At 39.4% G+C, this 25,976-nt stretch overlaps 1 protein-coding gene across 1 annotated transcript in view; it reads right to left on the reverse strand.

Annotated features, from left to right (window-relative positions):
• The window catches only part of myo10l3 (myosin X, like 3), an 81,876-nt gene that overhangs the window by 55,489 nt on the left and 411 nt on the right, over positions 1-25,976 (reverse strand). The gene's annotated exons all lie outside the window — the stretch shown is intronic.

The following is a 25,976-nucleotide window of genomic DNA, read 5'->3' on the forward strand; positions in this document are numbered from 1 at the left end:
TCTGTGGAGATGATGGTGAGGGACTCACTCACTCAGAGCATTCATCCACACGGCCGTGCCGCTCAGCAGCATTCAGCAGCGTTCAGCAGCCAATGGGGTGTTGAGAGAGTGGTTTGTCGGACAGGTCGTCAGAGTGGAGAGATCAATAAGAGCAGGTTCCACCAGGAAACCCGACCCAAGGTCACCGCTCACTGATATCAGTCCTCATCAACTATTAATGACCCGCTGACATGTGCACAGGCCCAGATCACAGCCTTAAAGCACACACACACACTAGGTAAACCCTAACAATGACCCATCAACTAAACCCAGAATATAGAACTGTCTGTAAAATATAAATATAAACTCTATAATTAAACGACCAACCCTTAGAATCACCCAAAACCCGCTGGATGCAACTACCCAACTAATTCCAATAGTTTTTCTATAAAAACCTTAAATCAGCTGCCAAATGCCAAGAGCCAGCAAACAAACCCTAAATCCAACACCTAAATCCCAGCCACAAAAACAAATAAACAAACCATAAAACAGTTAAGTAAAGACTAAATCCAAAAAACCAAACCCCAGAAGCTAAACTCTACCCCTAACCAAACACTGAAACCCTAAATCCCAGAAAAACAACAGCAAAATCATACTACTTTCTAACAAACCATAAAACAAGCAAACAAAAAACATAAAATTGGTCGAATGTTGGTGGTGCTGGTCAGTCAGTTTGGTTTGGCTGGTAATGCTGAATGACTATGATAATCAAGCTGATCTGTCAGCATGACCACTATTGAGTAGCATGATCAACATCAGCAATAAACAGCAGCTAAACCCTAAAACCAAGCACTAAACCTCAAAACAAGTCATCAAAACTTAAAACTACCTTCTAAATCCTATAATCCAATGACGAAAGACCAACAGTTAAACCCTTGAACCAAAAAAACAACAAACCATATAACCCAGAAACCAACAAACGCAACAAATAAACCTCACAATTATTGATTAAACCACAAAAACAGGCAAACAAAACTTTAATCTACCTTGAAAATCCAACAAACTTAAAACAATCTTGACTAAAGACCAGCAGTTAAAACCCTACAACTCTAAAAAAACACTAAAACTCTGATTGGAAGCAGGTGAAGTAACGGTTAATGCAGACGCAGGCACATATATACCATATAATAATGACATATTTACAAATCTGTACACCAAATGTATTAAAACAGTAGAAATCTATGCAAAATTCCAGACATTTTATATCATGTTTTTATTTGTTATAATTTATGCCAGTGATGGAATCAAGAGGGTATTAAACATGGTGCATTAAAGTGAGCTGTAATGATGGGAAGTCCAAAACTGTTCCAGTAAAAACACAAAGTACAAACCCACTCAGAACCTGTGCCTACTGGAAACCCAACTAAAACCCACCTAGAACCAACTTTGAACCCCACTAGCACATCTTCCACCCATGGGAGCCACACATAAGAATGTAGCTGGGCTGTTATCTAGAGCATGGGGTGAAGTACAGGCCTGAAGATGCTGCTACTGTTTTTAGCTATGCTAACTTTCCACTGCCAAACTGAAGCTTTAGACAACACACTCCAGACACACACACACACACCAAGCTGATTAGAGTGAGAGAGAGTTAAATATGCAGCTGTTTGTGTGTGTTTGTGTGTGTTGGGTTGGCACAGGGAAGTGTAAGTGCTGGACTTAGCGTAGCCGCTAGCTGTGCGGCGGGGCTGTAGGGGCTGTAGAGGCTATAGAGTTAAGCAGATCAGCTGCTGCGGTTACATAAGCTTTCTCCACTGTATTTGGGCTTGGGGGCACACGGCCCGGCGCTGATGGGCTTAACGTCCTGTCTTATGAGTGGATTTCAATCTGAGATGATGTTCCTCCTCCACACAAACAAAATAAAGGAATATGAGGACAAGATACACACAGAGAGCCTAATACACACCATAAACACCATCACACTGCAGCAATGAGTCATACACACATCATAACATCAGGCCTCTTACAATAATGACATTATTGACTTATCATACAATATACAGACATGACTTTAATGATTTTGATAACATCAATATTGCTTATTAAGTTTCTTTGCATGTTTATCTGCATAGTAATAAATTTTATCAATATTTGTGCCAGCTGTTCAGCGACCAATGCATCAATAACTGTACAGTCATACATAGAGTGTAAACTGCAGTCGGTAAAGAATAAATTATAAAGTGAACACACACATACAGAGCAAGGCAGAATAAGGTAGAGTGAGGCAGAATCAGGAAGAGTAATTGAGAGTGATATAGAGCAAGGCACAGCAAGGCAGAGTGAGGTAGAGTAAGCCAAAGCAAGGCAGGGTGATGAAGAGAAAAACAAAGTAAGGTATAGCAAAGCAGAGTGAGGTAGAGTGAGGCAAAGCAAGGCAGGGTGATGTAGAGAAATGCAGAGTGAGGCAGAGCAAGGTAGAGTGTGGCAGAGAGAGGCAGAGTGAGGTAGAGTAAGCCAAAGCAAGGCAGGGTGATGAAGAGAAAAACAAAGTAAGGTATAGCAAAGCAGAGTGAGGTAGAGTGAGGCAGAGCAAGGCAGGGTGATGTAGAGAAATGCAGAGTGAGGTAAAGCAAGGCAGTGTAAGGTCGAGAGAGGTAGAGTGAGGTAGAGCAATTGAGAGTGATGTAGAGCAAGGGAGAGCAAGAGAGGTAGAGAGAGGCAGAGCAAGGTAGAGTGATGTAGAGAATGGCAGAGTGATGTAGAGAATGGCAGAGTGAGGTAGAGGAAGGCTGAGAGAGGAAGACTGAGGCAAAGTGCTGCCGAAAGAGGCAGAGTGAGAGAGGTAGATCAAGGCAGAGTGAGGTAGAGCAAGCCAGGATGATGTAGAGAAAGAAAGAGTGACGCAGAGCGAGGTAGAGCAAGGGAGAGTGAGGTAGAGCAAAGTAGAGTGAAGTAGAGCAAAAGCAAGGTGAAAGAGAGAAAAGCAGAGTAAGTTGGAGAACAGCAGAGTGAGGTAAAGCAAGGCAGGGAGAGGTAAAGAGAGGTAGAGCAAGCCAGGATGATGTAGAGAAAGAAAGAGTGACGCAGAGCGAGGTAGAGCAAGGGAGAGTGAGGTAGAGCAAAGTAGAGTGAAGTAGAGCAAAAGCAAGGTGAAAGAGAGAAAAGCAGAGTAAGTTGGAGAACAGCAGAGTGAGGTAAAGCAAGGCAGGGAGAGGTAAAGAGAGGTAGAGCAAGCCAGGATGATGTAGAGAAAGAAAGAGTGAAGCAGAGTGAGGTAGAGCAAGGCAGAGTGAGGTAGAGCAAAGCAGAGTGAGGTAGAGCAAAGTAGAGTGAAGTAGAGCAAAGTAGAGTGAAGTAGAGCAAAGTAGAGTGAAGTAGAGCAAAGTAGAGTAAAATAGAGAAAGGCAAAGTGAGGTAAAGCAAGGCAGAGGGAGGTAGAGAGAGGCTGAACAAGGGAGGGTGATGTAGAAAAAGACAGAGTGAGGTACAGCAAGGCAGAGTGATGTAGAGAAAGGCAGAGTGAGGTAGTGCAAAGGAGTGTGAGGCAGAAGGAGGTAGAGAAAGTAAAAGTGAGGCAGAGTGAGGTAGAGAGAGGAACAGCAAAGCAGAGTGATGTAAAGAAAGGCAGCATGAGGTAGAGCAAAGCAGAGTGAGGTAGGTAGAGTGAGATATAGTAAGGTAGAGAGAGGTCTAACTACTGCTTATCTTGGGTAAATGGAGTGCATCTAAGCCAAGTGCCAAAAACCTCAGACACCCTTTTTTAAAAACCATCCTAAACCATCATAAATAACGCAACACACATATCCTTACTTTTACAGCACCTTAATAAAGTTACTAAAGACAGAGGAGCAGCTCTCAGGCTGGAGATACTCGAGGTGTTCTGGGTTTTAGAATTCAGAGCTAAGCTTTCCTGGAATATTCTGTATAATCTGGGTATTTCCCTGAGGGGAACCGTAAAACTGGAGCAACAAAAACCTCTAAAGAGGTCGAACTGTTTTAAAATAGTGTACATTTACACAGAACACACACAGAGTCCCCCTCATCCACATTCTCAGCCTTTACAGCTCTCAGAGCTCCAGTATAAAACACTGGGAGGTTGGTTTATTTCACTGAAGTGCTTTCTTAGAGCTGAGAGCTCTAGGAGGAATTTTCTGTGACAGTAAAACCAGCTGAAGAACAATAAGGTTCTCTAAACTCTGTAAATAAACCAATATTTGCATGTAAACTAAATACAAAAATACTAATAAAGTACTGTAAAACAAAATATCATGATAGGATACAATATAAGTATTTTCTAGACTATTCAATACCAGTCAATAGCATTCAGTTTTGGATACACCTCTTCTCATTCAATGTGTTTTTCAATGTTTTTTTACAGTATTCATTTAATATTAAAGACTATATTAAAGCTAAACATGAACACATGCTGAATTATTCAGTAAATAAAAATAATATTTTTTGTAAACAATCCAGAATATGTTTTATATTTTAGATTCTTCTAAGCAGCACATTTATCTTTGAGTACAGATCTGCTTACTCTTGGTATTTTAATCTCAGTGTCTTCATGAGGTATTATAGGAATAGGAATAGTTTTCACAGTGTCTTAAAGGAAGGAGTTCCTGGAGGTGCTGAAAAATAGTTGCTGCTTTTCCTTCACTTTTATCTCAATTAAATCACCAGCTCAGTTCATCAGATTTAGATCAGGGAATGAATGTGGAGGAATAACACTTTTTAACAGTTTACTACATAATTGCATATGTGTCCCTTATCTGTAATATCTTTTAAAAAAAATTTAGAAAATCAATTTAATAAAGAAATAAAGAAAAACATTGAACATTGAAGGTGTGTCCAAACATTTTGACTGTTTTTTTGCTGCTGATAACAGTGGTTTGGTTCTGGGTATGTTTGGATCAGTAGTGATGCTGTAGTGACCATTAGAACCCATTCACTGATTAAACGTTACGGGGATGGTGGGGGTGTTGGGGGGGCTGTTTCCGAATGGAAGAAGCCAGATGTGTTTCTTTTGAGTAAATCAGCCTCGTGCACCGGCCGCATTGTCCCACCAACAGATGGTCCAACCCTGCCACCCCCCGCCCCTCCATTACCCCACCAAAACACTGCTCACAATGGAGCCGGCCCGTCACGCGGAAACCCCACCACAAAGACCAGCTGGGAGAGAGAGAGTGTATGTGTGTGTGTGTGTGTGTGTGTGTGTGTATACAGAAAACTTCATTCACACTCAAACCAACTGGGCAACACTGATCACACTGAGTATCACTATATTTCAAACAATATTTAAGTTGATAAGAAGAAAGATGAAGATAAAATCCTAATATTAAATAACAACAATTATTTAGAATTAATGAAGTAAGACCTTTAACATACTACAAGTACTTCACATTATTAAGGTAAAAAAACAAAACAATTAAATACATGAGTTAGAATTAACTAAATAAGTCAGCATGATTAAAATAACCAGTTTAGCAGTAATTAATTAAATTAATTAATGAATTAAACAAATAGGAATTACGTAAATAAGTACGAATTAAGCAAATGAGTTCAAATTAAGCAAATTAGTTAGAATTAATGAAGTAAATAATTTAGCATCAATTAAGTAAAAAGGAATGAATAAAGTAAATAAGTTAGAATAATCAAATAGGTGAACATTACTAAATTAAACAAGTTTGTCTTGATTAAATAAATCAGTTATCATTAATTTAGTAAATATTTTATTATTAAGAAATTTAAATAAGTTAACATTAATGAAGGGAACAGTTAGCACTATTGAAGTAAATATGTAAGCAGTAATAGAAGAATTTAAGCTAGCAATAAAATAGGGAATAAATAGAATATGGCTAAAGCTAAAGTTTATATAATTGTATGACTAATACAGAAACTACACAGTCATTTATAAAGACTCTCTAATTTGTAAGCTGCCAAATTCACTGGTTCCCTGTGTTTATACTGGGCTGTGTGTGTTTAGACTGGTCCCCAGTTCATCTTCAATCAGGACCCCTTTATCGGTCATCATCATGAGGTTGTGACCTTAAACAGGCCTGTGACAGCGCCGGACTCTTCACTGCGGTTTCTGACCGTCTCTCTGATCCCAGTGTAGAATTAACACTCCAGTATAATTAATAATAAAGTTAATGCTGCTGCTGCTGCTGTGTTTTACTGCAGTCTGGAGGAACTCTGTGTATAGATTTATGACTCTATAGATCTACTGAACCGAGCCGGTTAGGGAAACGTACGACCCGCCCACAGCCGATACCCGGAGTGAACCTGAACGTGTGCTCCGAGCGCTGCATGCTTAGCGGTTCTGTATCCAGAGGAAATTTGCTAATTAATGAGCATGAAATATTAAGGAGACATGGGCCGAGGTGCTGCGGCCAGCAGGTACCTGAGCCGGAGTATTAGGTGATCAAATCAGCCGAACAAAGACGGCTAATCAACTCAGACTGTCTTACACACTGCGCCAATTAGCACAGCTCACTGTTTCTAATACTGCCCAATCAGAGAGGAAACACACACCGATATACCGCATAAACCCTATATACTCTCTATACTCTTAATACATGTTATAAAACTTATCTAACCTATAAACCATTTAAAATGCATATACCCAATACACTCCATGGGGCAGTTCCTCAGACAGACACTAAACCTGGTCTTGAACTTGAAAAAACTAGGCCTAATCCCTGTCTGAGATACTAAACCTGTATATATAGTCTATATATCCTGTACATCATGGGTCGGTAATAGGCGACCCATGGGCCAGACATGGCCCGCAAGCATGATACAACTGGCCTGTGAGGTAGTTTGAACTATAATGAACGATAATGAAAAAATAAAAAATAAATGTTTCTCTGGTGAGCTTTTGTTTACATTCCTCCCCTGTCTCTTTCTGTCATGCTCGGCTTGACATTTCTATTTTCCACCCATTCTCGTTTTTTCGCCCGTTCTTGAACTTCCTATCTCCTTATAAGGGTGTCCCTATTTAATAGTCGAAGCAGTAGTGTATTGGACCGCGACCCCGGCGACACAGGTTCGATGCTACATGTGGAGCGGTGTATTTATTTATTGATTTTTTTTCTTTCTTCTTTGGTTTACCTGCTTTGAGATCAACTGTTCTGCAATTGGGTTCAACAACCCTCTGGGCTGAAGAGTTACTAGTCTGTAGCTCCATCCCCCATTACACTTCATTTTCCAAAACAGATTTTTATTTGTGGCCCGCCACATAATGGCTTGGTAAATATCTGGCCCACGGTCAAACTGAATTGCCGATCCCTGCCATACAATATAGGAATATATAGACCTATAAACCTTATAAACCCTGTTTACGTTTATTCACTACCCAGCATGCCTTTGGTTATCCCCTTCAGACATTAATAGGTGGGGCTAGACTGCTATAGACTGAATGGGAATGGCGGGCGGTATTGGAAAGGTAGGGGGTATAATAGGGTGTAACAGAGTGGAGGAGCGAGTGGTGAACCTCGGAGAGTGATGAACTCTCACTGACAGGACCTGAGTGAAACCCAGCTCTCGGTGGGGATTCTGTGTCATTACGTAAACCAGCCTGAGGCCTGGCATGTGTGTGTGTACGTGTGTGTGTGTGTGTGTTTGTGTGTGAGAGAGAGAGACGCTGTATCACAGAACAGATTTTTACACAAATGATGATGATGTTTAGCTGTGAAGGTGGGTAAGCCCACACACACTGACAGGCCAAAAGTCACGGGACAGCAGTATGTAACTTGATCATAAATGGTTACATCAGGGGACAGATTGGAAACAATCACACCTGTGTAATTTGTGAGGTGTTATCTTATGAGAGAGACCCGCCACTGGCTCCACAGTAGACACAGTGCAGTGGGTGCAGTGCAGTGGGCAGTAATAATGGTGACCGGCGGTGTCTGGCTAGAACTTTCCATGTAAACCGACCAGTGAAATCACATTCACATCATTCAGTGCAGGAGACCCCACTAGCATTGTGCCATATCCTATTGTACACAGTAATATTGCCTAACACAACTTCCTGTTATTATATTTCATGCTTTTTGGAAGGCCGTTGTATTTTCAGGTTTAATATAAGTTAAAAATGGAAATTGCTTGATTTTAATTTGTTTCTAAACTTTACTTTGTGATTTTCTACTGGACCTTAGCTCTAAGTGTTCTGCAGCATTCTGACAACAGAGAATGATAGAATAAAAGAGACAAAATCTGCTCAATCAGAAATCTGATTTACTGTCATCTACAGCTGCATTCATATCAGGATTCCCAGATTAATGGTCCAGTTATGTGGGGGAAAGTATGTAAGGACATCCAGGGTGACCAGTTCATCCCGTTGGCTGAGCTGGATAAGGGGAGGGGTGGGAAAAATCCATCCTGTGGTTTATAATGTAGGAGTTGCATCAGGTCAAATGCTGACCAACGCAGGACCGTCCCATAGAGAGCAGACTGGTTATAACCCAGTATTGGCTCACAGTTACTGTCATCCGGCTCGTATTTCACCACGGAATGACAGCAGTGACTCTGACCAAATCTGGTGGTGTAAGAAGTACAATTGGCATAGTTGGCCCAACCACTGTACAGGGGCATAGTGGTGGGGGGTAAAGGGTTCATTTCTGCCCCCCAGCACACAGCATATGGGCTATAGGAGAGAAAAGGCCCATCCCAGGGTAGAGCAGAGGGGGCAGGGGATTAGTATTATTAAAGCTCACATTTAGTACTCACTACTCACACTGCACAAAGCAAAAGACCATTAGTTGCCACGTGGCAGGTTAATATAGTTAACACATTCTGCATTGTAAATTAATAATAAAATCAATCAAACTATGAAGAAACACATATGTAATTGTTTAATAAACAAAAAAGTATGTTAGATGTTAGATTGGTTAATATTAGCACCTGTTGCTTAGATAGAGACAGTTTTACACATCTCTTCTGATTTTCTCAGTCAGCTTTATGAGGTAGTGTCACCTAAAATTCAGGCTTTCAGTTAACAGCTGTGCTAAACTTGTCAAGAGTTAATTACATGATTTTTTTTTGCCTTTTCACAAAAAAATCCGGTTTTCCCCGCTACTAAAAATCAAATTAAAGATGACAAAGTTAAAGTTAAGTATTTTTACAGGTTTACCTGTAAAAAAACAAAACAAAAAAAACATTTTGGACTAAGACTTTTTCAGATGTTTTGGACTGAGTCAAGTCCTTGAGTGAATCAGTGATTCAACCAAGTAAGATGGATAAACACTTCAAAAATGAGTAGTGTTTTCAGATATTTTAGATAAAAAAGATAAAATGCCTGTTGAAATTAACTGAATTACTCATAAAGAAAAAAATACTTTAAGAAAAATGAGAGAAAAATGTCAGTCAATCCCAAAAAAGTCAAGAACTTTGAAAGTATCCTCAAGTGCAGTCACAACAAATACCATCAAAAATGTTATGATGAAACTGGCTCTCATCAGGTCTGCCCCAAGAAAAAAAGATAAAGAGTTCCCTCTGTTGCACAAGATACGTTTATCAGAGTTACCAGCCTCAGAAACCACAAGTGTACAGCTCCCCAGATAATTTAGATAACAGAGTATTTTAGTTTGTTTAACACTTTTAAGTTCATGATTCCTTTTGTGTTCCTTCATAGTCTGGATCACTTCCTGCTGCTAATCTTTAGTAGATGGTTTGCAGCACCAAACCACGTTTTCTTTAGAGTGTAAAAAACAGCTCAGAAGCTCATATATATCAGAAGTTCCATATATAGGCACGGCGCCGACTTCTGACTGACTGAGGACGTCAGAGGGTCTACAGTCTGGATCACGTTACTGGAATGCTGAAGAAATTCTAGGAATTTTTGGGAGGGATGTAACGCAACACCTCATCAACCCCCAGCAGTGGACTTAATCCAGCTGTTTTCCAGCTGAGTCTCTGCAGGGGTCATAACCTTTACTCAAACTGCTCTCTGGCATTTACTCACAGCCAGGCTTTTTTCTACAGTTTATCTCCAGACCTCCCAGCAGGGCGGCACCACTGAGCTGATCACCCTCCAACAACTAAACTAAATACAGAACCTCAATAGTTGGTGGTGGGGTAAAGTGCTGTAGGCTGAATGGATTGGGATAAAGTCCTGTAGGCTAAGTGGGTGGAGCTAAAGTCCTGTAGGCTGAATGGATGGGGATAGACTGCTGTAGGCTGAATTGGTGGAGCTAAGTCTTGTAGGCTGAATAGGTTGAGCTAAACTGCTCTAAACTGAATGGGTGGGGCTTAAGTATTATACAGGCTATGTAGGTGGGGCTTAAATACTACACATTTAGTGGGTGGAGCTAAACTGCTGTAGGCTAAATGGGTGGGGCTTAAGTACAGGCTAAGTAGATGGGGCTTAAGTACTATACACTTAGGGTGTGGGGCTAAAATCATGTAGGCTGAATGGATGATATAAAGTCGTGTAGGCTGAATGGGTGGAGCTGAAGTCCTGTAGGCTGAATGAGGGGGGCTAAAGTCCTGTATGCTGAATGGGCGAGGCTTAAGTCCTGTAGGAAAAGGGGTGGAGCTAAAGTCCTGTAGGCTGAATAGGTGGGGCTAAAATCTTGTATGCTGAATGGGCGTGGCTAAAGTCCTGTAGGCTTAATGGGTGGGGCTAAAGTCCTGTAGGTTGAACAGGTGGGGCTAAAGTGCTGTAGGCAGAAGGTGCCTCTTTTTGTGTTTAAACAGAAGCTGTTTTTGTACTTTCCATAGATTCCATATGTGAACTAGAGGAGTGAACGTACTCTTTAAAATAAATAATTATGGAAAGTTTTCATCACACACACACACACACACACACACACACACACTGCCCGATGCTGCTTTAATAAGGGGGTAGGATCTGAAGCAGAACCCGCACCATCTGGGCTGCAGAATAATTACATACTGACTTCATCACTGCGGCCGCACACACAGGGGATTATGGGTATTACTGTCCTGTGTGACGTCATCAGGGCATCCTCAGAGCATGGGCAGGACGTGTGGTCAGGGATGAGGAATTAAAAGTGAATTAGAGCTGGAAATCTGCTTCTCTGCAGAGCTGCAGGTACCTCAGCATCCGCCGCCATGTACCGCTTTAACCCTGCACAGGCTTTACATGACCAGATACATGAGCGTAAATACACAGTACTGTGTGCAAACAAACACGTATTTATTTACATTACTACTAATAGGCCTGGATATATATTAGGCAGCAAATGAACAATCAGTTCATAGAGAGATGTGTTGAAGAATAAATGGACAAATAAAAAAGGACACACACAAAAATCTCAGGCACGACAAGACAGGAGCCGAACATCATACAAGGTCCTGACACAACATGGACATTTGTTTTTTTGCCTGTGTAAAAACAAACCAAACTGAGGAGGAAATGCTTCAAGTAAATTAACTCAAAGTAACTGATTCATACCAGAGAAATGAACTACAGGTTTGCAAACAGCCTAAAACTATTAATTTAAACAATAAGACAGAACATAACACAACTCCCACTTAATCTCTGGACTCTCTCTGTTTAAACCAATAACAAAACCATCTGGAACACCACATTAACAGCCTAGGACCACCCTATCAACCACCTGGAACACCCTATCAAATACATAGGACCAGCCTTGCAAATACAGTCCTGTAGAATACCATTTATACTGGCTAGCAGCATCTCGGTAACCACTTGCAACACCACAGCAACATAACCACCTGAAATGCCATGTCAGCTGCCTAGAAACACCATAGCAACCACCTAGAATGCTGTAGCAAATAAACATAATTGTCTCATCAACCACCTGGATTAATATGTCAACTGGTTATAAGTACAGTAGCATCCATCTGGAACACCATAGCAAATACATAGCAACCACCTGGAATACCATGTCAACTGCTTAGAAACACCCTAGTAACCACCTGGAACCACAAAGCAACAGCCCACCTGGTGACAACCTTAGCTGTGATGAGCTGTGAACTCTGTTGATTCTGAGGTTGTTGCACTTTTTAACGTTATTTTAAGAGTGAATGAATCCCGGGTTTAGAGGTAAGCGTGGTGATGATACAGCAGTCAGAGCTGAGTCACTCTGAAGCCCTTATTTGGTCATTCTCCCGCGACTGCTTCACTCAGATCCGCTGAGCTGAGGGGCGGAAGTGGCATTTATAAGAATGAAGAGAGGGAGGAAATGTGTGGCTCAGTCCTGCAGGAGTTTCTGAGCTTTAAGAGTCACGTGACCCGTCTGGACTAAACAATGCCAGCCAGTCTGAGACGCAGGTCGTGACTCAAGACTCATATGAACTCAGTTACTCAGTGGAGAATCTGCCCTTACACACATACCCTCAGCTTATATTTATACAGGAAACAGCAGAAGATAATACACGTTTTATCCAGGCCTGGATAGTTTATTTTACAATAAATAATTACTATTAATAATTTTATTGTCATTGTAGGAGCATTGTATACTGCTATTATAGTGATAATAAAATATTAAATATAATATATAGCATACTAATGCAAGTACGCACGTTTAATAATAAGCAAGTAATGACATTTTCATGTATTGAGTAGTGATGCACCGATGTGGGAATTCTGGGCTAATGTGGATATCTGATATTACACATGTATACATGTATATATTGCCAATGCTGATTCACATTTATAACATACAGAGAGACTACACACCCTTGTAAAACTTTAGAAACAAATGAATTGTTATTTATAATTTATTGTAATTATCATTATTATTATTATTATTATTATTATTATTATTATTATTACTTTTTATTTTAATTTATTTAGGATTGTTTTCATATTTTTGTTTTTTTTATTTTAACTCCTCTTTATTAAAATAGCAGATAAAATAATAAAGTATTATTTTGGAAAAAATAATACATCACTTAAAATTAAGAAAATTAAATAAAAATGAGTTTAAATCAATAAATTTTAAAGTAGTGCAGCCAGTGTTGCTTGGTCTTTTCCAGCATACACTAAAAATGTCAGCAAGTATTGATCTGCAATATTGACCCAATCTAGCAAAGTAAACAAATTAGACCATATTAAAGACTACAAAAATGATTATATGATTGATAGCACGAATATTGTATAATAAGTCTAGAATAAATAGAGCTTCATAGGCGGGACACATCATAATGATCATTACACGGCCGTTAGTTCTGATCTAGGAGGTATTTTTCAGCAGCCATATTTCTAGCAACCACCTCCAGCCCTGAGGTCAAATATAAACCACAAGTTTTCCAGCTGTAGCAACACTTAGGTTCAGACTCTCAAACAGGGCTTAAGCCTTGTGGTAGACTTTATTTTTCCATTTAATGGAAAATCCCCATTCTAAATGCTGTGTAGTCTGAAACTAGGTTTAATTCCAGTCTGAGAAACTGACCCATAAGCTCTGTGCTGACGTGTGAAGTCTGCTCCACCTGAAGACGACTGTATGAAATGTCTGTACAGCATTTCTAATTCTATTTTGGGCCAAAACTGACCCAACTGACCAACTTATATACAGTATCCAACCAGCCTACATACCACTGCAGGATTTGTCTGAATCTGGTCTACATAGCAGACAATTATGGGCCAAATGTGGCCTAGTTAAGGCACTTAAGGGTCAGTTACGACAATGGGAAGCTTACTGTGTGCCAAAATTTCCCGGCAATAGCCGACACATTTAGGTATTAGAAAATTTAACTCTGGGGCAGATTAGAGTGACCATGTTTGTACAGTTTGTAGTATTCTGACCCAAAACCAGCCCAAGGCGGCCCATTGTGATCGTGTCATTGGCAAGTCACTGCCACCATCATTCCACAGTGGTGATGTGGGCTGGATGAAACAGTAAATGCGGGTCAGAACTGGGTCGTGACTCATTTGTTGTCTGAACATCAGGGGGAGGCACGTCTTGCTGGTTTTGACTCACAAATAGAAATATTGTATAAATGTTTCACACCCAGCATAACTGACCCATAACCCTGGGTTATGTGTCAGGAGCAGGAAAAACACTGAAAAGTGCAACACAGTCAACCTTCTGGAACAGGACAGCCAAACACTGTGCCAGAAAGCAGATTACAATATTTTATATATAATATTAAAAGATTGTATATTTATTTATTGTGGTATTTTGGAACACAGATAAAATCAATCAGTAGCAGATTTAAGAAAACTGCTATTCATGCCCTGTTGTCTGTCTAGAAACACCCTAGCAACCACATGGAACACCACGGCAACTATATAGCAATGCCTTAGTGATCCCTGGAAACAACTTAAGCTGTGCATTTACTTGATGCTTAGGACATCACACCCTGTTTAACAGTACTTTTCATAATGTACTATATTCATGATTCATGTTTTTTGTAAAAAAAATGAATCAACAGCAGGTTTTGAGCAGATTTACAATAATATTATCTATCTGTCTGTCTGTATGTCCGTTCGTCTGTCCATCCATTCATACATACAAAAGTCTGTTTTAGTTAAATGGTTTAAATCAGTAAATCTAACATTATTAGGTACCACTTTAAAATAAGACTACCTTTATATAGGGGTATAAAGGGTTTACAATTAGTTTATTAATGGTTACTAATTAGGTTGTAAATGCCTTAAAATCATTAATAATTAGTTATAACTGACTATTATGCTGAGGTAAATGTATGGCTAAAAATGCATTGCTGAGGTAAATTTATGATTAGAATGGCCCTGCTGAGGTAAATGTATGACTAAAATGATTAGAATGGGGCTGTTGAGGTAAATGTATGACTAAAAATGCATTGCTGAGGTAAATTTATAATTAGAATGGTCCTGCTGAGGTACACACATGACTAAAATTGCTTCTGTGTGTTATTTAACACATACTGAGAAAGGGCAACAATGACATGTTGTTTGCAAATAATGAACCCACAGCTATCTATATTGTTGCCCTTTTTACATATGTGTAACATATCTGATTATTAATGATTTTTAAGGCATTTACAACCTAATCAGTAACCATTAATAAACTAATTGTAAACCCTTTATAAACCCTTTATAAAGGTAGTCTTATTTTAAAGTGGTACCCATTATTAAGTACGTTCTCTTCACATATCTGAAAATTAAACACAGGTAATTACACTTTATGTAATGAACTGTACAGTTGACGGGTGTTTATTAAGCCTTATGATATTGTCCATATGCTAAAAAAAATAATTTTAAACAATACAACAGCAGGATTGTAATATTCAATCCACAATGTAAAGAAACAACACAGGCAGACAACACTAATACTGTGAACACTGAATCAGAGCATATATTTGTAATATTTCCACACTGAATATGTGGGTGTACAGGCAGGCCCCGCCCACAGTGTCCCAGAGCTCATGCTTTATTAATGAAGAAGCGCAGACATGTGTGTGTGTGTGTGTGTGTGTGTGTGTGTGTGTGTGTGTGTCCATCAGGAAGGATATGCAGGGTGTAACCCGTGTGTGTGTGTGTGTGTGTGTGTGTGAGTGATTCAGTGACAGTGGTGGTGGAGATGAGCTCTGTTGGATGCTGTGATGAGGTCACTGCAGGACGCAGGGCTGAGACAGATTACACACTTTACCTGTCATCACTGACCCAAACCACCCCCCCCCCCCCCCACCACCCCAAAACAGCGGTGTGTTACAGAGTGATTAAAGAGATCATATCCTGTATCTTTGCAACTTTATTTACTTACACTGCCCCAATGGGTGGGGCTAAACTGATGTAGGAAATAAACTGATGTAGACTGAATGGGAGGAGATTAACTGCTGTGGAATTTATGAGTGCAACTAAATTAATGTAAGTGGAATGGGTGGAGCTTAACTAAAGATTACTAATGATTTATACTTCTGTATGGAGTCAATACACTGTCTACAGCATAGCCTGTGCGAGTGCCTTATGCAGCTGCCCATGTTTATACTTCTGTTTCTGTTAAACCGTAAAGAATGTGTTGGTGGCCCAACGGACCAATCACAGCTGCTGATGTCTGCATCACGTAGTTATGGAGTAGGTTAGACGTAGAAGTAAAAATTGGCCTCAATGAGTGGAACTAAACTGATATAAGCGAAATGGGTGGAGCTAAACTGCTTTAGGCCGAATAGGTCAAGCCACACTACTATAGGCTAAATGGGCGGAGCTAAACTGCTGTAGGATAAAAGAGTGGAACTAAATTGATATAAACTGGGTAGGTTGTATGGGTGCGGCTAAACTGCTGTAAACTAAATGGGTGCGGCTAAACTAATAATGAACAAATGTATGGAACTAAACAACTGTAGGATTAATGAGTGCAAGTAAATTGATGTAAACGTATGGGTGGAGCTTAAGTGCTATAAACCAAATGGGTGGAGCTACACTGCTGTAGAATGAGTCAGTAGGGCTAAAATGCTGTAGATTTCTGTAGGATGAAGGGGTGGAGCCACATTGCTGATGGCTGAATGGATGGGGCTAAGCTGCTGTAGACTAAATGGTTCGAGCTACACTGCCATAAGCAAAAAAATGAGGCTAAACAGCTGTAAACTGCTTTTTTAACATAGTAAGGAAAATTTTGCCACTTTAAAATGTCATCAGGTTTAAGCATCATCTGGTTCTATGCTGCAGTAAACCATTAAAACCATTAACCACTCAGTGTGAGGTGTGCTGTGCAGGGTGTGTAACTGCAGGGGTTTTCCTGTTAGCCGGGCTCACACACATTCTTCCTCTCCTCAGCGTCTCGCAGGTGCGGCGGGGAAGGAAACGGGAAGCGGGGGAACGAGATCAGACACCCTGTAAACTCTATACAGTGAGAGGAGAGCTGATTTTGGTCTTTTCTGGGTTCTAAGGAAAACCTGAGTGGTCTCCTTGTTATCTAAATAACATATAACCCTATTTACACTAGACACAATTATCAGAAAGCTTCATATGTAGGGCACCAGTCAACACAACTGAACATGCAACCTGCAGACTTCCAAACACCACATCATATAAGCTATCTGGTATGCTATAGGTCAACACGCTTGGAGGAGAATGCTGTTAGATGTCAGCTACCAGACATCAGGGCTGAATAGCATCAACCACACTGAGTGATAGAGGAAAGGAGAGAGAGAAAAAGGTCACTGACAGATGGCTGTGGCATCACCTTGCATTAAACGTGTCTGCGAACTTGTGATAATGCAAGTTTTACTCTATCAAATTGGTGTGTCTGGGCTCATTAGGATCCTCTGTACACTACTCCTAAAACACTCAAGTGGCAACACTCAAACCTTTATAAGTTGTGAGGAGCTATCTTGTAAGTGAAGCTGAATACTGCCTAGTAGGGGTGGGCGATATCATATCGTATACAATATATTGTGACACAGAAATATCATGATATAAAAATATTGTGATAATAGGGATGGTTTGTCTTAAAAGAAGTCCATTATTTACTGTGAAGCTTTAAGTGTATATTAAGTGTATATAAATTAATGAATTATTGTTTTGTTTTACTATATTGCCAAGTATATCGTTATCGCAAAAATACCCTGAAATATTATGATTTTATTTTAGAGCCATATCGCCCACCCCTACTGCCTAGCGTACTAATGTAAAGGTGACTTGAATTGTTGGAATTAGAGCAAGACACGCCAGACAAGCGACTCACAATGATATACTGTAGTTCCTCTTCCCATGACTTTTGGCAGTGATTGTTTTGGATTCCACGATAAAATGTATTAGCTAGATTTGCCTTCAAGCATTTCTGATCTCTCACTCGTACATAAATGAGGTGAGACGCTGTAATCAAGACTGATATGAGTAATAGAGCAGGTAGCTACCTGTCTCACCTCCCCGTCAGTACCCTTATTCACTCTTCAGCTCACTGCTGTTATACCTGACATGACTCAGTCTGAAAAACATACAGTACCTAAATGCTCAGGCTTGTTTGGACACTTTGCACTCATCAGCTCTTTCAAAATGCAGAATAAGCTTATCTACTATATAATCTACTATATAATAAACTGCTTAAATATACCCAAACCTCACAATTGATGCATTTAGTGAATGAATCTATTGGCAGCAGGCATAATGCCAGGTATGGGCTAGAGCATTGAGCATTGAGCATTGAGCTGTGGAGTAGTGGAACTGTGTCCTCTGGAGTGATGGTGCTCCATCCAATACTTTTGACATAAGTTGGGAATAAGAGTCTCACAGCAATGTTCTGGACAGTAGAGACAGTTACTCCAACAAAAGCTGGATAAACTATTATTAACACATTACATTTTACAGGAAACAATACAACAAGTGGGTGTCCCTACAGTATCCATGTAGTGTACATGATGTCATAATTGCTTAGATTGCTTTCAGGGAGAACCAGCAGTGACTGCTGATCTGTCTGAAATTACTGTAATAAAAAATGCTGAGTGGTAATTACAGGGGCCCAAGCACCACACAGCCAGAACACACGCTGAGAAGTTCCAGAGCTCCTTGGTTGCACTACAGGACTTTTGAAGTGGGAGCAGATTATAAACATAGAGAATATAGAGTATATAGAATATATGGAATCTGAACAGATATAGAGCACGCCCTACACGACTGGGCATGAAACATTACACCCGATTCCTGACTACAAGCACCACTATGACTTGCATTTCCCAGGAGATTCAGATGCCAATATGGAGGTGCACGAGCTTGCTGCAGTCGCTGATTTTGCAGAAGCACACAAAACAAAGGGTAAAATGGTGGGTTGTTGGGTAAAGTGGTGGATTGTTGGGTAAAGTGATGGGTTGTTGGGTAAAGTGGTGGATTGCTGGGTAAAGTGATGGGTTGTTGGGATAAAGCGGTGGGTTGATGGGTTAAGTGGTGGATTGTTGGGTAAAGTGGTGGGTTGTTGGGTAAAGTGGTGGATTGTTGGGTAAAGTGGTGGATTGTTGGGTAAAGTGGTGGATTGTTGGGTAAAGTGGTTAATTGTTGGTTAAAGTGGTGGATTGTTGGGTAAAGTGGTGGATTGTTGGGTAAAGTGATGGATTGTTGGGTAAAGTGGTGGGTTGTTGGGTTAAGTGGTGGATTGTTGGGTAAAGTGGTGGGTTGGAAGATGAGGTCAGCATGGTCTCTACACATTACTTTAAGAGCTGAAGGTCAGAACAACACTACTACCACTGAAGTAGTGACTTCAACTGTTGCATTATTGCCACCATTATATTGATTTTAAGAGCTTTGGGTTTCACTGAGTTTCTATAGCACACACATACACACACACACACACACACATACACACAGGGAGAGAGTAAGCTGTTACAGTAAATCTGAAGGAAACACGTGGACTTCACAAACTGAGGCAAATTAATACAAAGTAAACACTTCCAGTGGTCAACAGTTGGAGCTTTTGTACTAAAAATCTGCTGAATCAACTCTAATCTCATCAGCAGCCTCTAATCCACACAGAACCCTCTCCCAGAACCCACTGCACCGACCCGGATCAGGATTTAACCCTCTACACCCCAAATCAAAGAGCTACAGGGTCACTGATCCTGGAGGGGAAATCACAGAGCATCTCACAATATGATAACAATAATAATATGTGGAGTAATGAAGCAGTAATTATAGTAAGTCTAATTGGGGATGAGTCCTAGGAAGTTTAGGAAAATACTGATATTTGACACAGGGTATCATTATGAACAAAACGATACAATATATAATATATATTGAAATATTATCGATATATTTTGCCATCCTTAATAAAAGTATATGGTCTATGGTAAACGCATTCACCTCTCAAAGACAACCAACAACCAAAACCCTTTCCAGTACTCCCTCTCAATTAGGAGTTAAATATTTCAGTTTATTTTTGTGATAACAATATTCTTGGTGAATATGACAAAACACTAACATTTTTTATAAACTTTAAGAATATTCCACTACAACAAAGTTGAAAAAAAAAGTTTTATACATTCAGTAGAAACAAAAAAATCTGTAAAGGTTTGTCTATTTCGTAAACTTACTAAGACTTATTGGTATAAAATAATAAAGCAACGAATTAAAAATTGCAATTAAAAAAATTACAAAAAATTAACTGTAAATAGCAGAACAAAAATATCACAATATCACGATATAGTTTATTTTATTGTGTCTAATTTTTTGGCAATATTATTGCATACGATACAATATGACAAACCCCTACTGATAAAACATTCAAAACTCTTCCCAGCACAATCAAATCCACTCACAACCCCATCCAGTAGAACCCATTCTCTAATAATAATTGCAGAAAGCATTGGGGGTGTTCTAAAACTTTTGACCAATAGAGACCAATAGAGTTTGTATCTGTCAGTCCACCCATTTGAGACTCGGTGTCTATAATATCAGCTCTGCTTTGTCTCCGCCCACTTTACTATAATAGGGGTCAGTGTCAGATGTACGGTACAGTTACAGTAATAATGTACAACAGTCTGTGAATGGGCTGGGAAGTGAACAATGTGTGTGTGTGTGTGTGTGTGTGTACGTTATGTGTCTGTTTATATGTGTGTGTGTGTGTTTGGGGGGAGGGGTGATCAGGCCGCAGAGGGCGGGGCTGTATATAACAGGATTAATAAGCTTTAATAGCTCGGGGGTTTGTTTCTGCAATCATGTGACCCGACTCTGACCCCCCGCCTGATCATAACTGAGCCATTCTAACTCTGCACGTGTTCCCCCTCAAAACACCCTGCAGCAGTGTGTATGAGTCTGTGTGTGTGATGTCTGTGACTGTGTGTTAATACAGTCATTCCCATACTGCATAAACAGAATAAACATCCCAAATCACTTGCTGCACTCTGCACTGCTCCTAAAGAGTCTACCCTCTGGTGAAGTCTATATAACGAGAGAGTTCTACAAGGGCATGTGGTATAAAGAGGCACGCTTTTACGGATACAGCCAATTCTTTCACCTTCTCTACAAACATTTTTAAGACTTTCAGGGAATGGACATTTTAAGACATAGTAAGGCTTTCTTTTTATATAAAAAATGTATAACTTTTCAAGGATCTTCAGATACCCTGTCCAATATTCATGCAGTAAATCAATACGCTGATGTATAACCTTGAATTGTCACTGTACAATTCGCAACCTGCTTTACACTCTGAGCTGAACTTAAATTTAGCAATGTAACAGCATACTTCCAAAGAATGCAGATTAGCGCTGGAATGCTAATGCTATGTGCGGGAATGCTATCTCCAGAAGTGTCCATAAAAAGACTCAGGAATGCTCATATAACACACACATAAACACACACAGACACTGCTGAAGCTGATGCTGAAGACAAAAACAACTGCTGGTCTGAGTCTGGGATGGGAGGCCACAGTTAGCGAGAGGTCAGAGGTCAGGGTCAGTGGAGTGTGTGAAGGGCAGGAATGCAGGAGTGTCTTTAGATGAACCGTTTTAAGAGCAGGACGGAAGTGTTTTCTTACAGTGAGTGACAGGTGCTGATCTCAGACCCATAATAACTCCATCAGCTCAACAAGACTGTGTGTGTATATATATATATATATATATATATTTAGCAGTGCAAGCTAATGAATGCAAAAAGCTACTTTAGGTGCACCCACTGTAAACGTGCAAATGCACACACACACCTTGTCTAATTCTATATTTTTGTATTGTTTGTATTTACATATTTTTGTATATCGTCGCTGTCCTATGAAAAACGCTTATCTCCATTTTTGTCGATTTTTAGTTTACTACATAATTTGAACAGACAAACTGTCTCTTACGCTTTGCCAAAATTTCTTGATGAATGGACCAATAGAAACTCTTCAAAATGACGTTAAAATAAACTCTTTTTACATTGACCTCCATTGAAAGTTTACATGTTTTTTTTCCTCTCCTGTAAAGTTGCTGTTTTGGAGATAAGTCTTTTTCATTGGACAGCGACAACATATTCTTTGACGACTGTAGTAGGTGAGATACTTATCTTGAGGTTACAGCATTTTTTTCATTTATTTATATCCTATAAGGTATCTCTCTCTCTCTCTCTCTCTCTCTCTCTTCTATTCAGAAAACCTGACAGATTAAATGTTAACTGTAGAAACATTTAGAAAACATTCTACTAGCCAAATATTGTTACCTGGAATAAACCTACTGGCACCATGCCCTGCCTAATGCCAGGTGAGGGCTAGACGGCCATAAAGCCCCCCAGTATTGAGCTGTGGAGCAGTGGAAGAATTGTGCTCTCTGTAATGATGGAGCTCCATCCAGTGCTTCTGGATAGGATTAATTGGGGATTAGGTAGGGTGGTCATCATCCTACATTTTTACCATAGGCTGACGTGTTAGCCTAAGGCAAGCATGTTAAATCTTAGCTAATGGCATGGCTAGTTTCTTAGTATGGGATAGGGGTGGGGCAATATATTGATATTTCAATATATAAATAGTAACAAATATTGAAAAATTAAACCAAGCAGTGTATTATGTATTAACAGTTAGCTAAACTAGACGTTCAGCTTTTAGAAATGTAACAAACCTGGTTTGACATATATTTAGTGATATATTTTTTTATGTTCAAGGTTATTACTGTTAGCAATGACTCAGGTTAGCACTGTTAGCATTAACATTTCGTACTTGGAAAATCCAACCTCCAAGTTCAAATTAAATGCAGTATCTCATGGCTAGTAAGTTATATTTGAGCTAAGGGCACAGTGTTAGCTTAGGATGACTTAATGCTTTATTTTGCTTATTGTTTCTGTGCTATAAGAGCCAATACATCCAACACAATAGACTAATAAGTACATTCTTGTGTCACAGGGTGTTGTTTTTCAAGTGTAAACATGATCACACACATCAGAACAGATGTTCAGTTGTAGGCTCTTTACTTCACTTTAGAACTAATGATTCTTCTCATTCCAGCAGAGAATAATCTGGATTTAACTGCATGATAAACTCTACTATACTAAAATGTAGGCCTATTTTTGTTCAACAGACCAGTCCTATATGATATTTAGATTCTGTACTAAGTCTTCTGTTGGAAGTTTTAATGTACGTATTCAGGGATCTGCAATTATAGAACGTCTCCCTTCTCAGCATTTATTTAAAGCAGCTACTCCCAAAAATACTCTTTAATTATTTAAGGGAAATCTACCACATTAATAATTCACTGCAGCATCCAACCAACCAATCGCACCAACAGCACCAGAGCAGCTACACACACACACACACACACACACACACACACACACACTTTAAACTGGTATTAACCACACACACACACACACACACACACACTATCAGCTCACAAATGATGACATGCCAGCCAGGACACTTACACCGACGCAACATCCCCACCATTTAGCACTGGAGCTATGAGGCTAATGTAGCTAACGAGTAATGGAAGCTTCTATTCCACCAATTAGTGCCGCCAATTGAGATTGTATTCCAGATAATCAGTGAATGCTAATTAATTAACTAATTAATGCTAATCGGTGGAATATAAGCTTACATTATTTGTTAATAACAACAAACAGGTCTTGGCTGTTGATTTGAATTAACACAATCAAGTTTCCTGTTGAATTATTGCTTCTGTTGAATTAAGCCAAAAGTTATGGGACAGCAGTATGTAAATTGATATACGTATAAGTCGTCAAATTATGGGAGTTATAGTGACGTCTAATAGAGAGTGCCAGATAGATGGTATAGGTAAAAGTCAATAAAAGCCATTATCCCCCACAGTGGACAGTGCAGTAGATGGAAGGTAGGTATTGACTGTGACTGGTGGCATCTGGCTACAACTGTCCATGTGAACTGTGACAAAAATCACAACCACATTGTTTGCAGGAGACCTTATACACATATCTCCCAGCTCCAGGTCACTGCAAGGTTCATTATCTGCTGTGAGACAACGGGAAAAAAAGTCATGGGACACACTAGTACTAGTACTAGTTCCTATGCCATGACTTTTGCCAAGTCCCACAGAAGATTAAGAATGCTACACTGCTAAGATGAGCATGGAAATTGACATGAAAACTGGAAAAGAGGTGAACTCTATGGGTTCCCAATTGATTCTTTAAGACAAGACATCAGGGTAATCTAATCTTACACTCTGCTGTCCCATGACTTTTGGCATGTAACAGTATGGTTTTACTGTGCAGCTCAGTCAGGCAGTGTTCAAATACTCCACTGAAACCTCCTTAACCCAGATTTTGCTGATCTGCTACTGTGTATCTTTTATTTCTGTTAAATAAATAGGGGTTAATCTACAGTTACAGTAGATACAGTAATCATCAGCACTGTAATCTGTTGTACCTGTACTGCTGTATGATGTACCTGCACACCAAGGGGAGTCAGATTCAGCACAAAACCGTTCCTTTTTCTTCTTATATTGTTTATTGTTTGACGCTAGCATGCCTCAACTTCCTGTAATTGCTTCAAACTATGCCAAACCATCTGAAAAACTGCTTTGGTGTGTATTTTTAATTCTCCTAGCTCTTTTGGAATAATAGGACCTTCCAAGTATACAAATTAAACTTTGTTTTTGTACAAGGAGTTGTTTTTTAAAAAAAACAATGTCCTCATATGAGGAAAAAGTTATTTATTTTAACATTTAAAAATGACGCCTGCGAATTGGGATCAGAAGGACCCAATTAGTCCAAAAACAGCTTTCAAAGTAAATAAACTAGTTTCAAACATTAAACTGGATTATCCTTTTTACCTGGCCCATGTTTCTGTCTGGACTGGCTGTAGAAACTTTTGACTGGGATTCTCGCCATCCTGTTTTCAATCAATAGAGTGTACCTCTAAATAACAGACAAGCTGGATCATAGGTCATAAGTTGACCACATTTTACCCACTTCTTTTAATCAGAACCAATTTAGGTTCCGTCACACTTGCTATTCTGGTTCAGACCAAACTAAAAAGGATCCAAAATTTGGATCAAACATGGTAGGTGTGACATGGTCCAATCAGAGCTAGGAGGTAGGCAATAAAAAGTCTGTAAATGTATTTAGCTACATCATTACTAAACACAAATAAATCATTATAAACACTCACAAGCTGCTGGTCAAGTGAATAAAATGAAGAATTAAGTAACTAGGCTGCAGATGCCCGTGGTGCCGTGTGGCATCACTGTTCCTATATATCGGGATGCCTGAGAAGCACCTGTCCTTCTATTCCCTGTGTGTTTCTGACCCCCTGCAGCACTTCTTTAACTGATATTGTTTAAACAGCATGTTCAGAGTCTCCATACACTCCTCAGAGCCAGGGTTAAGTGTGTGTGTGTGTGTGTGTGTATTTCTACACACCATGACTGGGAAATAGAAGAGCCCTAACTGACTGTATTATACAATGAATCACTTTATTGATATGGTTTACGGTCATCACACACACACACACACACACACAAAGCCTCCCACTGAGCATTAACATCAACTAGTGTGTGTGTTGCCCAACAGAAATGTTACAACTGTAGAAAATATAAGATAATTTATATAGCACTTTTCATACATCAAGGACATAGCTTAAAGTGCAATATATAAATATATTAGGAATATATTTGAAATGGAACAAAATTAAACATTTGGCTGAAAGATGAATACTGTATACCGAACACAGTTAATCATAAGTTCTTATTAATTTTGATAGTGTTTTTAAAAACAGTGCATAAATTAAGTTAGGAAAAGGTATTAAAAATCATTTCAGTCAAACATTTAGTGCATCAATAACATACAGTGAATTAAGGGTGACTGTGGCAGATTTTGAGCCAAATAAATGATCCATTTCTGAAATATTGAAGATATTAGTTATTTTGTTTTTCACTTTAGACAAGAAAATAAACCTGTTTAGTTGGATTTATGTCAGGGATTTATGGATGATAATCACTTTTTACTGTTTACTATGTAATTCCATATTTCCCTTAATTGATTTAGTATTAATCCACAATGTAGAAAATAAATTAAATAAGGAAATAAAGAAAAACAGTGAACGGAAGAGGTTTGTCTAAACTGTTGACTGTGTACTTTGATGATTATATGCATGTATAACCACATGTGCTGATAAGGTATCAAAACATATGCGTGCGTGCGCGCGTGCGCGTGTGTGTGT

This window comes from Astyanax mexicanus, chromosome 11, assembly GCF_023375975.1.
Source record: "Astyanax mexicanus isolate ESR-SI-001 chromosome 11, AstMex3_surface, whole genome shotgun sequence".
Lineage (NCBI taxonomy): Eukaryota > Metazoa > Chordata > Actinopteri > Characiformes > Acestrorhamphidae > Astyanax > Astyanax mexicanus.